Source organism: Columba livia, chromosome 1 (genome assembly GCF_036013475.1).
Source record: "Columba livia isolate bColLiv1 breed racing homer chromosome 1, bColLiv1.pat.W.v2, whole genome shotgun sequence".
In the NCBI taxonomy this organism is placed as follows: domain Eukaryota; kingdom Metazoa; phylum Chordata; class Aves; order Columbiformes; family Columbidae; genus Columba; species Columba livia.
The window spans coordinates 59,880,119-59,894,789 of record NC_088602.1 but is presented as its reverse complement, the minus strand read 5'-3'; the positions used below and the strand labels follow the sequence as shown (position 1 = coordinate 59,894,789).

At 34.3% G+C, this 14,671-nt stretch overlaps 1 long non-coding RNA gene across 1 annotated transcript; it reads left to right on the top strand.

The window, feature by feature from the left end:
• The first annotated feature begins 3,568 nt into the window (after positions 1–3,568).
• On the top strand, positions 3,569–13,783 carry LOC110362855 (uncharacterized). The gene is made up of 5 exons (XR_002420517.2): positions 3,569–3,615; positions 5,390–5,473; positions 10,565–10,669; positions 11,812–11,853; positions 13,511–13,783. It is a non-coding gene; the product is annotated as an uncharacterized LOC110362855 (long non-coding RNA).
• Positions 13,784–14,671: the final 888 nt, after the last annotated feature.

Genomic DNA, 14,671 nt, shown 5'->3' with positions numbered 1-14,671 from the left:
AGTGAGGGTGACAGAGCACTGTAACAGACTGCCCAGGGGGGTTGTAGAGTCTCCTTCTCTGGAGACATTCAAATTCTGCCTGGATGCCTTCCTGCATAACCTCATTTAGGTGTTCCTGCTCTGGCAGGGGATTGGATTAGATGATCTTTCGAGATCCCTTCCCATCCCTAGCATTCTGTGATTCTGTATTGTTCTGTGATATCTTTGAAGTACACATGGGTACCTCAAAACTGGAGACATCCTGACATACCATCAATAAGCACAAAATAAATGTGAAAAATAGTGAGGAAAAAGGGGAAAACATCCCAAGAAAGAAACAGTAACACTTGTTGACTTTTCTAATTGCATTAGCAGTAAAACAGCATGAAAAAAAATAAAAAGGTGGTCTGGGAGAACAGAAAACATCACTATCTATTGGCTGTTATGGGTGAAAAATAGAAATTAACACTATCTATTGACTGCTTGAAGTGCTGGTGTCTTATGCCTTCTTATGTCTCTATAAAATGCTTTACTTTTTATCAAAAATGGATCTTCTATCTCTGAGAAATTCTTATGCTATATGCTCGTCTCTTTCCTAAACAAGTCTGCATGAATTTTCTACAAGATCTTGGACCCTCACTGGGGATATCCGGCTGACTCCAAACTCTATTATGTGGATCTTCTGCAAAGTGAAACTGTCTGCTATTCTATTGGTCCCCTTCTGGGCCCACTTTTGGAACAGTTCAGTTTGTCCTCCCACTGCTGAGATGTTTGGGTCCCCTTCTGGGATTGGTTTGTCCTCCCTTCTGGGACAGTTTGGTTCCCTTAGTTCTGTCTACTGTGCTTGGTGCAACACAAATATGTAAGCAATCTATCATATCTACTGCTATATTATTGTTTGTTTCACTGGTGGTAAGTTTGTAAGAATCTGTAATATTAAATTTATACTTGATTGCTGGTATTGGCTGCTGCTATAGTTGATTACTGCTATAATACTGATTGCCGATAATAATTTCTAAGAACTCGAGAGATGCATATATATATTTCTGCACATTATTAATCACAGGTATTCTTGCTAGTGGTGATTTTTGTATTATTGGTGGTTATCTGTAAAAAGGAGTAAAATTTAGAGGAAAAAATCTGTGTCCTTGTATATTACAAAATCCTATGAAGTCACAGTCACAACCTCTATTACAGCCATAGACTAAGTAACCCTTTAGGTCATTACAGTAGGCAACACAAATTAAATTTAAATGTAAAAAGGTTAAAAACAGGCAAGAAGTGAAATGAACACACATGACTGCGTGAATGAACTCAAACAGAAATTCACACACATAGAACTAAAATGGACTTGTTGGGATACCAGCCTCAGTCCCCACTATTTAAGTCAGTTATGTTACAACATCTCACTCAAAACTTGACAAAACGCTGTCTTGAAAATAGTTTGACGATTAAAGGAAGAACTGATTCACCTTTACTATTTTAATGAAAGATGATTCTGCACACTTTTGATGGATAAATACCTTGCACTTTCAATCAAATTATTCTTACTGTCACTTTACACTGTTTATTATCAAGCCAGTGTTGTTTCTTAATTTAAATTGTTCTGGTCCTATTTTGCTATTTGTACTGTTGATGTGTTTATACGGAATGTAATTTTTCTACTTAAAATTAATTTTCATAGACTAAATAAATAATTTAGAGTATGTCTAAAGAGACAAGTGCAAGTAAGTGGAAGAATGTCTTTTTGGTACTGCACAGAGTCATATCACTGAGCTAAGTAGCTTCCAGATTAGAGCTGGGTCACTTCTCATCAGTTCGAAGTAAATGTAAATGTAAATGAAAGGCCTGTGCCCTTCTTGGTAGGTGTGCCTTTAGTCTCCCTTATTGTCCCAAGATTCTAGTATGGCTTCTTTGTCCTGTTCCCTTCTCATATAACCATTCTGGAACACCCGCCACTGTCCGTAGAGTTCCAAGTGAAGTCCAACCAGTGGGACTGAGTAAGCAGTTTTTACTTATCTCTCTGAGAAAAAACAATATAAAAATTACTTTTAATATGACGGGATCATATTGTGGGGCTCAGCCAATTCAATATCATGCTTTCTCTTCAATTCTCATTATAAAGGAACTCAAGAATCTAGTTCATCTGTAGCCTCTAAAAAAAGCAGCTAAGTCATTAGGAATTTCCCTGTCTCTTAAAAATTCCACAATCTGTAGGTAATCGATTCTAATAGTTCATCACTAATTAAACCATTATAAAATGTTTCACAGTTCAAGCCTGAATTTTCCGTTGTTCTGTGTAAATCCATCACCAAGTCTTATTTTCTGTGGACTCAAAGGAACAAGTATGTCCTTTTGCCTTTGAGAAATCTTTTATTTGTTTGAAGTCTGTGTTTGGTCTTATTTTTCTATTTTTTTTAGGTTAGTCAGCTTTAGTTTGCTTTCTGCACTATTTGTTTTGCCTTCCTCTAGACCACCTCCAGTTTGACAACTGTACTACAGAACCCCCGTGCTTGATGCTATAACACCCTAAGCTCCAGTTCCAGGCATAACTATGCTAAACTATGACTTATTTTCTGCAGTAATATGCAGGTCTGGGATTTTCACCTCACCTTGATATTATTTTTTTGGCCAACCTACCCTACACACCTGGTTTAGGATAAGATAATTAATAATCCAAAAATCCTTTATCTCTTCTTTGATTGTCAAGGAACATGGACAGATTACCCCAGATTTGAATGTTTAAATTTCAGATATGCAAATTAGACTGTGTGCATTCTAATTATATGACAAAAATTGCATTTTTACTGCAGGAATCCAGGCAAAGGCATCACAGGACTAAAAGCAAACTTTCACCTAGGCCCTGTCAACAGTTAGAGAAATATTCTTTATGTATCCTCCATTTCTTTTTGAGCTCACAACACTTAACTTTTTTACAACAGATACAGTTAAAACAGACAGGCTCTTAGATATGTAAATATTTCCTCCAACTTAGAAAAACAAAGTAACAATCTTCAGTCTAAATACAAGCTAAGAACATTGTGCTACATTTAACTTAGATTATTTTATTTTTTTCAGTACTTGAGTGAATATTTGACAACTGGTGATTTGGCAGGTGGGTACTGATAAGGGGGAAAACTAGGTACTTGGCAGGTTGACAGAAAATTCTTAACAAAAGGAAGTTGTTAAAAAAACTAGAAGATAGGTATTTGAAACAAACTAGTAGTAGGATGATAGGGTACTTGAGTAACTTGAGATTACAGACTTCACTGAAGAGGTGAAGAGATTTCAGGAAGCAGACGGACTATGTATGATACAAATATATTCAAAGCCACCAACTTCTTTTCTCCTAGTCGCTGCCTATGATTTTCTTTTTAATCTTCTTTCTTATATATGTCACCATTTTCCTGCTAAATCTAGGAAGCTGGTTTTGGTTGTTTCCACATGGTTCTAACCACTGGTGCTATTCACAATTTTCACCAGCCTTGGGAAGAATGGAGTAGTAATTCTGCTTATCAAGATTATAATTAATAATGGTTTTACTATGAGCAAACTCTAATGAACCAACTCTTCTACATTTCCTTTTTCTAGGAAAATACTTATGACCAGACAGTAAAGATGGTAGCCTAACATCAGGTACTTTGATAAACCCACATAGCAACATATTCCATTTTCCATTTCTTTCCCTGTCTTTATCATGTACTTCAACAATTTCTCTAAAATCTTACACATAACTCTTATCAGGTTAACGATCCTGCAGTTTTCTTGATCATGTCTCCATTAAGTAAATATTGATATTACATTTGCTATTGCTTCATGATAAAGACAAATTCATTAAAACATCTTGTTTCTCAATCTGTAATTTTATATGCCAGCTTTTTCAGTTTTTCTGTGGTGAATATCATATGATCCTCTTGACTTTGAGATCTTGAAACTTTGCTTTTGCCTAAGAGGTAATTATATTCCAGTTGTCACATACTCATTTCATGAATTAACCAGACTTTTTCCTCATATGCCATAGATTTATTTTATTCTGAAAACTGGCTAGATATTCTTTTAATTTTTAGGAAGTACACAGACTATTTTTAATCTCTACTATATCCTGGCTGAATAGGGACCTCATTTTCGTTCTGTACTTGTTCTATTTTATTTATATAGCGAATATTTATATATTTCTATTAATCCCCTCTTCAGGGCTGAACTGACTTGACTTTTTAGTAATACCTCTTTTGTCCTTATACCTCCTTGTACCTAGGACTGTAATGTTATTTTCTAGTTAGTGTTGATTTCTATTCCACATAGGCTTTCTACTTGCTCTTAATACACTGAGTGGCTCTTATAATTGGCTTGATTCTCCTGCAACAGTAGCTTTAAACTATTTTAATTTTACTTACTTAATCTCATTTTTTTACTAAAAGAATAATGAGAAGAATAGGTTGAATTATGTTTAAAAGTAAAGACTTCTTACGGCTCAGGATGTAGTCACCTAATACTCAGGCAATGCAAACTTTCTGTAAAGTACTAAGTTCAGAATTTCTTGTATCTATTTTGTGTAATCATCAATTACAAGAGAAAAACACTGAAGATTTTTGCTGTATGACCTTAGTTTACATTGATGTATATTCTGGGTCTTCTGTTACTAATAGCTTCTGTTGAACTGGTCACTTTTCAAAAAGGTAACTGGAATAAAACCAGCTCAAGAATATGATGTTCCTGTGGTAGATGGTTGCTCCATGAAAGTTATTGTTCTATAGTGATGGAAAAATAAATATAGGCTGTAGTCCACAGGGATGAAAAGTTCTTTACTCTCTCTTACCACTGAAATAGTTCTAACAAAATGGAACTAATAAAGACCAAACATAGACTTGGGAAGGGCAGTGAGTTACCTTTTTGCTCCCAGAAGATGTAACATTTTCAGGATCATATTATGGGCATACTGGTTAGAAATTGAGTGAAATATAGGCTGTTGTTGTCTGTTAGATTTTCTTTATAAGGGTGCCCTCTCATGTGCTCTTCAGCTCCTTCACTGCCATTATTCAACTTTATGAGAAATAAAAGAGAATATCATCTTCGTCCCTTGTGTCTCCCTCAGTTAGTAGTATTGCCTCCCACATTCCACCATAAATAATTTTAATGGTAAAGTACAACTTTTTCAAAAATGTACAAAATATTCAGCTTGTGTTAAATTGGCCTGGCTGATTACCTGGTTCAGTTGTCACAATGAACATATAGCAATTTCCTAGAACAAACATTTCTGGAGTTGCCTTTAACTGCATTTTAAACTGTGGTAGTTAATATGGATTATTTCACAAATAATTAATGATAATCAAAATTATAGATAAAGACTGAAGTAGGAATTGCTGTCTGAATATAACAATATAATTTCTTCTTCTTTTTTTGGCATTCCAAGAGAGGTAAATTTACTAAAAGAAGAGAAAAGAGACACATCACTCACAAATTACTGAAATCGTCAATTCTTGTGTTCTGGGTTCAGGTGGGAATCTTGATTGTTTTCTGACTGTCTATTGGTATGAAATTTGATCAGTTTTGTTTATGTACTACACACATACACACAAAAACAAATGTACATTTCCTAATACTTGTATTTTCATTGAAAGAAACTTTAGGTGTACAGTAAGGAACAAAGCTGGCATAATGTTCAATCTTGATGAACAGGTGAAAAACGCTAGAGCGTATAACATACAGTATATTTTCCTTAGAGTTTAGACAAGGTCAAGAACCACAAATCTGCATATTGGAACACAGGGACAAGTAAAGCTTTAAAATTTCAAAATTGTAATGAGATTCTTGAAGCTACTGATTGAATTGCATTGATTTTTTTTTTCTTTTTGAGTTCCAGGAGGATATTCTATTACAAAGAGGGTTTTTTTTCTAAAATTTTTATAATTTTACTCTGAATTTAGTGTTCATTTGGTACATTCTGAGTGACAGCACACACACTGTGGTAATGTCAATAGCTTGTAAAAAGTAACCACAAGGGTTTTAACAGCAACTGCTGGAAATAATCCTAAAACGCAGCTACATACTTTGCATTTAAATTAAATGAAATTTTCTTTAAAAATGTAGTTGTTGTTTGTTTGTTTGTTTGTTTGTTTGTATTTAATCAATATGACCTTAATATCTCAGTATTCTAAAATACTCAAAAGATGTTATGTTTGATCACTGGGGACATGTTTGCAGACTGCTTAAAATCACCCTTAATTTGCACACTTTTGAACGCAGTTTTTAGCGTGACTTTCATTGATTAAATTCTTGGTGATGGCACAAAGACAAATGTTTCCCTATATCTTTCTTAAAAAAAATAGGCAATTATTTTAGCTTTCTTTTTTTTGTTCCCCCATTTAAGTTTGGGCCATTGTTGTTCTTCCATTAATCTCTAGTAAATAAAAATGCAGATTTTTTTTTCTCCTTTATTCATAAGGTAATACAATTTGAACGGATAGTGAAGTATAATATTGTTGCACCCCAGGAAAGATGATAAACAGAATGGAAGAGCTCAATTACTTTGTCTCAGTAATTTTTCTTTAGGTGTTAATTTGCCAAAGTATTTCTAAATTACTTTATATACTTTGAATATGGTATTCTGGTATTGGATAAGCTTTTATAAAGAGCTTTAAAAATATCACTAGTAAATGTTTACTCAGTGTTTCATGTTTGATCTTTTTTGTACAATCCTTATACCAAAGCTGGAATTTATTTTCAATGACTACATATAAATGCAGCACACGCTCTGCGTCCTAACAGATGCCATCTGTAAAAGCATTTACTTTAAATTAGTGGAATAAGTAATCAAAAGGGCTTTGTACTTAATGCAGAACTTTTGGTGACTATTAAATGCTCATTAGAGGGTGTTTTTGCTGTATGACTGTCAAAATCAGCAGGACGTTTATGTTAGATTTCCTGAGTGGGTCAAGATTGAATATGATTTTACAACTTAAATAACGTAAATGAATGCAGGTTATTTCAGAATCTCCAGATGTTCCTTAAACTCCCTGCCCCTAAGCGAAACTTACAGCCAATTTAAATGTTGTGGCAGTATTACAGTGCAGATTTTTGCTTCAAACATTTAACAATTCTCTTATTACATTCTACTCATTTGTGCCTTAACCATCACAAATGAAAAAGATGAACAGTATAATATTGGAGGTCTCTTTTTTTAAAAACATGTATTAATAGATAGTTCTGGTCAGTCTACCATAGAAAGGGTTTTGGTGAGACAAAATCCTTACAAAAGTTCCTTACAAAACCAGTTCATCTGTTCATATTTTAAGTGCCCTGACTAAACTGGATTTAACTTAATAACTAGATAAATACTGAAAACATTTTCTAAAGGTAAATAGCAGCTTGAAAATTAGCTGTACAGGCATGTGAGTTTTCTATACCTTAATAATTATTTCTACATTCTTGTATACAAGTTGTGATAGAATTATATGTTTGTCAATAAGAAGTATATCCACTTGTATTTTGTTGGTTGGATTTTTTTTTTTTTTTTACATTGCACATACTTATGCTAATTTCAACCTTTGAAGATCGCAACATCTGTTAAGGAGGCAATAAAGGTAGATTTAGATCCAACTGATAAAGTTTAGTAAAAACTGCTTAAAGTGGCCTTTAAACAAGACACTTTTCTAGGCAAACTTTCAGTGGACAACAATCACTCTGGAGTTTTGCAATTATATAGGTTATGTGTCCTGCTAGAAATTATCTTTGAATACCTGAACTCTGGTATAAAAAATTAAAACATTAGAGCTTTCCACAATAAACAGTACTTTTGCATAGTTTCATTCCAAGACAAGATTAAGAGTTCATGGTGCCAAAATAAAAATAAGCAAGATAGAGAATACCAGAGGCTATGAACTAGCTCCTATGACAACTGCAGGTTTTGGGTCCCAGATCAAGAGCTGTAGGAACGGCTTGTACAATTTTCATTAAATAATTACTGTTTAAGATATGTAAGGAGTCTTGCTAGTAGAAATTCAAGGGATTCAATCATGAGTAGAATTAGTGTTCTTTCTAACTAGTGAATACAATAAAAACTTAAAATTCTATCGAAATGATAAATAAAACTTAGTTCAATCTAAAGTCTGCCTGCACATTCTGGTATAGTCAGTGTCCATATATATATATTTTTAATTAGGAACATAGGATAATTCAGGTTGGAAGCAACCTTCTGCTAACAGCATGGTCAGACCAGATCTTAGTGTTCTGAAAACATCCGAGAACGGAGCCAGTATAACCTCTCTAGGCAATGTATCTCAGTGCTTGACTGTCCCTGTGAGAAAAGTTTATTCTCATACCCAGCCTGAACCTCTTTTGCTTTGATTTATCCCTGTTGTCACTCATCCTGTCACAATGAACCACCATGAAGAGTGCAGCTGTGTCCTCACAGTCACCTCTCAGCACTAAGGGGTGGCTGTGAGGTGCCCTGAAGCCAATTCTCCACCAGGCTGTACAAGCCCCACTGTCCCAGCCTCTCCTCATGGGGCAACTATGCCAGCCTAATCATCTTGGTGCTTTTCCACTGAGCTCACTACAGTACGTTGATGTCTATCCTGTATTGGAGGGCCCCAAACTAGACATAGTTATGTGTTAGTGCGGGTGGTGCACTTGCTGACACAGCCTGAGATGCTGCTGGACATCTTTGCTGCCAGGACTTGCTGCAGGGTCCAGCCCAGATCACCACTCCCAGGACCCATTCCCCAGAGCTGCTCTCCACTCAGTCCATCACCAGACTGATTCTTTTTCAAAGCTCTGTGAGTTCTGATTTAAACAATAAATACAAACCAAACAAAGAGTTAATGCTGCAGACGCAACCACTGGCTATATGCATCATAGACCGATCCATTCTTTTATTCCAGAAAAACCCATACTTGATTACTAACCAGGTTATCTAACTGACTAGAAATAGAAAAAAAAAAACACCACGCATTTTTAAGGCACTCATACTGATCCCTACATTCATAAAAATATCCTACAGGCACTGAATTATTTTTATTTCAATATCCAGCTTGTAGCTGAAGATGACTGGGATAGCAAACTAACTTACTATGTTTATGTTTCCAGTGCAGTTATTAATAAAAGATGTAAATTGTGTAGCTAAGTCTTTCTGTTCATAAGGCAATGTAGAAATTTATGAGAAATAAAATAACAAGTTTGTCCCAGGGGCATAAATAAACAGCACTCACTGCATGTCTGTAAAACTTTGACCACCCAAGTTCTTTACACCTGTTCTAGCCACTCCAGTGAGTAATTCAGGCTTTGGGCATGTAGGAGTGCTACAAACATATCTGCTGCTGAAGAAAGCCATCAGCAACTAAGCAAACAAACATTTTTGATCAAGGCAAAATTATCGTTATTTTTAATAATTAATTTTTTTAATAATTTGTGTTACATCTGTGACAAATTGAAGCATAAGGTTAATTTCAAAGTGATTTAGACTGCTTTACTCAGAGACCTTATCAAAGAGTCTCAGTTGTAGAAGATTTTACATCAGTTCCTAAACAAGCAGTTCTTTCAATTGTGTTCTAAGAGTGTGCCCTAACTATCATGTTATGAGATATTATGAGGAAACACCTCACTCTCCTGACTATCGAGTCTGGCTGATTAATTGAAACAGGTTGTGGAAAACCATAATTTTTCAATCTTTGTGAAACAGATGCTTGCAATAGACAGTAAAGCCAGTTATTTTTGTTCCTATATTTTCTTCCTCTGTTCCTCCAACAGTCCTTTCTTGCCTCCCACATTATTTGTTTTATAGAAAATTAAAGGCATCAACAAAAAATTATTTCCTTAAAAATATGTCATGAGCACTTAGGCTGCGTATTAGGCCACTTCAACTCAAGTTAAAGGATATTCTTGGACTCATGAGTCCATTGGGTATTACAGGCTCTATTTCCTTACCATTTTCTATTAATGTTGGTCTCATTCTGGAGGAAAAAAAAAAAAAAAAAAAATAAAAATTACATGGTCACAAAGCCAAAACAATACGATATTAATTACTTTCAAGTTGCTGGTGAGTGTGAGTGCACAGACATGTCAGACCTTTTCTCAATGAATATAGCGAATTATCTTTTACAAAACAGGAAGAACATCACTGTAAACACAAGAACAGGATCTCTATGGGGAATAACTTATAATCAGATATAAAAGCACTTTTTTCTGAAAGGTGGGAGTTTTAATTCACTTAGATTCAGTAGGGACTCAAACTTGACTAGTCCCAGTTACATTTAAATGTCAAAACAAAAGACAAAATAGTTACCAGTACTACATAAAACCCAGGTGGTTGTTTTTGGTTTGGTTTGGCTTGGTTTGGTTTGGGTTGGGTTGGGTTGGGTTGGGTTTGGGGTTGGGTTTGGGTTTTGTTTGTTTGATTGTTTGGTTTGGGGTTTTTTTGGGGGGGGTGTTTTTTGTTTGTTTGTTGGTTTGTTTGGGTTTTTGTTTTGGTTGGTTTGTTTGTTTGTTTTTCGTTTCAGCTAAAATTATATGCAGAATTCAATCTATTTTTTTATACTGTCAATATAATATACTGTTCTAAACCCAGTTTTCCTTTCATTATCTTATATAGACTCTACTAAGTGGACACTTCAAGGTTCCCTACTCTAGGAAATTTCTAGATTCGTCTTCAAGTCAAATGTTCTCCTAAGATATGGAGGAACACTTCTGTATCCTAGTAAGGGTACACAAAAGTTGATTATTTTTACCCAAGGATTTGAATTGCCTGTCTTGCTGAACTGAGTTTGATCTTGTACTACTTGAAATCAAGCTTTGTCTGTGCATTAACTTGTACTTGTTTGCCTGAAGTTTTCAACTGATTTTTTAAAATCCTGAAGCTATTTGTATATGCATTTTTATTTAAGAGTGATTTATCAAAAAAAGATTTTTATCTGAACTGTAAAAAAAAAAAAAAAAAGTCATAAGAAGCTGAAATATGCTATTTTTTAAAAAGAAGAAAATTTTCTCTACACATTTTAACACTGAGTTGCATAGACTTATTTTCATAGTTGCATAGACATATTTTCACATGTTCAAATGTTTTTATGTCTAGATAATGCCTCTCAAAATAAGTCAATTTTTTTCATTTGAGTGTGGAACAATCATAAAGTCAACATTAGAAGACATACTGGATGCAAAAGATTAGGGGGAACCTGAAAACTAGAATAATTTTGCATGATTTATATCTATTAAGTCTATTAAACTATTTTAGTTTGACTAAATGTACTCAGGGCATCTTTCATAGTATGTTAGCTGAATGAGAACTTATGAAAGAGGAACAACTTTTATATTTCTGTTAAATCCAAGAAAAATGTTAAGTGAAATTCAAGAGGAATTTTTAATTTAGTGAAACTAATTTATTAGTTGATTATTTCTTTTTTTTTGAGAGGCCCTTTCATTTAAACACACTGTTTGCAAAGTTTAGTAGGTAAGCAGGCAAAGAAAAATATATTAACTGTTCATTACATCAGCTCTTGATTAATGTATTTATTTTGGGCATTACAGACCTCCTATATTTCTGTGGAATGTACACTATTTGTGTCATCCTCTCCAAGATCTAGGGACAGACTATAAAGTTTTTCAACATGCCACAGAATATTGAAAATTTAGAATATTGATAGTTTGTGTGTGGTAGTTCATATACCATTATTTTCACTCCTAAGAAATATGGTTCTTAATTGTTGACAAAACTTTTTACATACTTAACAAAGTTAATCAATGAATTTTTATTATTAATGTACAGTTAGTATATATTTTAGTTAATAAGTAGGATTTATTTTAGCTCTTCTGTTTTCATTTTTTTTCTTAATCTTTTTCAAGGTTGAGACAATGAGAAGTCAAACGGAAATAAATTCTTGAAAGGTATGATGATAGAGCAATAGAAGCATGCAGCCTTTCCAAACAGTTTTCTTCTTAGCCAGACATGCCAGCTATCCTGGTAAACTTGTTGTGATAAAATAATATTTGCATTTAAAAACTACTCTTTATGTAAAAGGCCAATGTTAAGAATTCCTGTTTACATTTTTTGTCATTTGTCTACACCAGCAAAAATATTATCTAGAAAACTTACTAAAAAAAATTACCCTGAATACCTGTGAAAGCAGGGAGTGATGTGTAGGTGCTGAATCCAATGTAGTTATTTGTCCTTGATAGTTCTACATTCACTTTCTACAAGTGCTCTCTAATATTTGCTAAAATTTAATGCCTTTCTTTTAACATTGATGTAAATTAATTAGTTCATTATGCTATTCCTGGAGAGTAGGCAGGCAATCACATTTTTTGTAATTAATATTAAAACTCAAAAATATATCAGTCTTGAATACCTCTCACTATGTTCCAAATTTTTCCCTGAGGGTCAGAAAAATTAATAGTCCTAAGTCACAGGTCAAGTAGTCTTGTCATGAAGACAAAAAAAAATAAAAAAATGCTTGGATTATTTTACTTGAAGACTATTTTCAGCCTAATGTTACTGGTGAGATAAAATTTTGTTCCTTTAAAATAATCTATACAGATACAACAACTGTTCACTTATAATTTTACATTCTGCCTGATTATTTGCAGATTTAATCCAATGTCTGGTTTATATAACTTTTACTTCCAATTACTTAGATTGTATTTCCAGATTCCTGATGCCTGAAGTCAATAGTAAATTTTCAGTGCAACAATGACAGGCATCAGATAAAAATAAATGTCAGTTTCATAAAGACATTTGTTTGAAATGAATGATGAAGGGACTCCACTTAAAACTTCAGGTCAATAATTAAAGACTAAATTAATAATTAGCCTAATTGGTTAATTTGCAGTAGGGTAATGAATGGCTGTAACGTATATTAAATATCATTATAACTTCCATTTTTTTGGGGAGGGAACAACATTCAGTCCTTCTCACAGTAAATAACATATTTGCACAATAAGACAACCAGCGGAGCTATGAAACCATTTCTGATATGCTTCAAGGAGCACAGCATTTCCTTTCTTTATTCAAATATAGTCTATTCAGGAAAGGACAGGTTATCACTTATTTCAGTCATGAGTGTAACATCAATAAACTGATCTGATCTGTTATCAGAAGGCTTAGTCTTCTAAAGGTAAAGTATAGTGAAACAGATGTGTATAATCAGTACAAACAAAGAAGTTGTGTGGGTTTTTTTTTTGATAAACTCTCTGAATGTATTACTAGAACCTAACCCAGGTGTAGATTTTAAAATTCAGTGACAAAAAAGAAAGTAAGCAATCCTATCATATAACTCTGTATTATCTTATGTTGTTTTAGCTGTTCACTCATTTCTTAAAGCAAACAACTGAATGTTTCCTTCCAATTTACCGTGCAGCAAATTTAGTCTTCAAAGACTGTAGCTTCATTTAGAATTTCTATCTAAACGAAGATTTCTAAGTGTGTATTTCAGCAGCTGTCTTGTCAGGTTTCTGAAAGAGAAAAATTAAAGCTCTACTATATTTATTCCAAGTATTCTCAGTGACTGAACTAGTATGAGATTTAATTTTATTTTCTGTTTATCAGGAATAAGGCTTATCAAAGACACCGTATGTAAGTAATTATGAGAAGCTATCACACAGATGGTGGATAATAACAAGTAGCTGGGGAGGATAATTTCTTCCTTTTGACAAGTAAAGAGAAACGGCATTTGACTTCTCTTCAGAAATGATTAAGACTCAATGCTTGACAGAAATATAGTCTGCTTCCATTTTCCTAAGAAAAGGAGATCTAATGTTGATAATCAACTTGTCTTTCAGAGAGCAGTTCATTGCCCATCCTCACTTTAACTTTTTTTTGGCTTTCATATTCCTAAATGGTTAGTCTACCTTTGGGATGTTTATTTGTGGAGCTGAGCCTGGTAGGAGGGAAATGAGCACTGACTTGTGTTTCTGTTGTTTTCATTGAAGGGAGCTAGAGAAGACAGTTAAATTTATCTTTACTACTGTTCAGATGCCTTTCGTATATGCAGTCCATGCTGGAATATTTGTACAGTTTGCAGGTCTTTGGGCTGTTTGAGCATGTTGTTATTTCCTGGACTTTATCACTGCTGACTACGAAAAAGTGAAATTGCAGTCAGCATGTATGACCACATGTTCAAAGCAATCTGTCTGATGGGGGTATTGTGTCTAGTGTCTCTGGAAAGACATTAATCTCTTCCAAGGTGAAGGCTGAGATAAGCTTTTCAGTGACTCTATTCTACTCTCACTGACCCAAAAACAAGTTTCCTGAAAGTCAACATGTGGGTTTTAAGCAGGACAGAAATTTTCTGTATGCTTTAACATTAATCAGAAAAGGCACTTCGGGGGATAAAGTTTCAAGCAGAAGGTGTTTTGGTAACTAGTAATTTTTACATTATTGTTTAACATTATGAAAGGCTGAGGGAGAAGAGGAGATGGAGGAGTGACCTCATTAATGTTTACAAATATATAAAGGGTGAGTGTCACGAGGATGAAGCCAGGCTCTTCTCAGCAACAACCAAGACAAGGAGTAATGGGTTCAAACTGGAACACAAAAGGTTCCACTTAAATTTGAGAAGAAACTTCTCAGTAAGGGTAACAGAGCACTGGAACAGGCTGTCCAGAGGGGTTGTGGAGTCTCCTTCTCTGGAGACATTCAAAACCCACCTGGACACATTCCTGTGTAGCCTCATCTAGGTGTTCCTGCTCTGGCAGGGGGATTGGACTA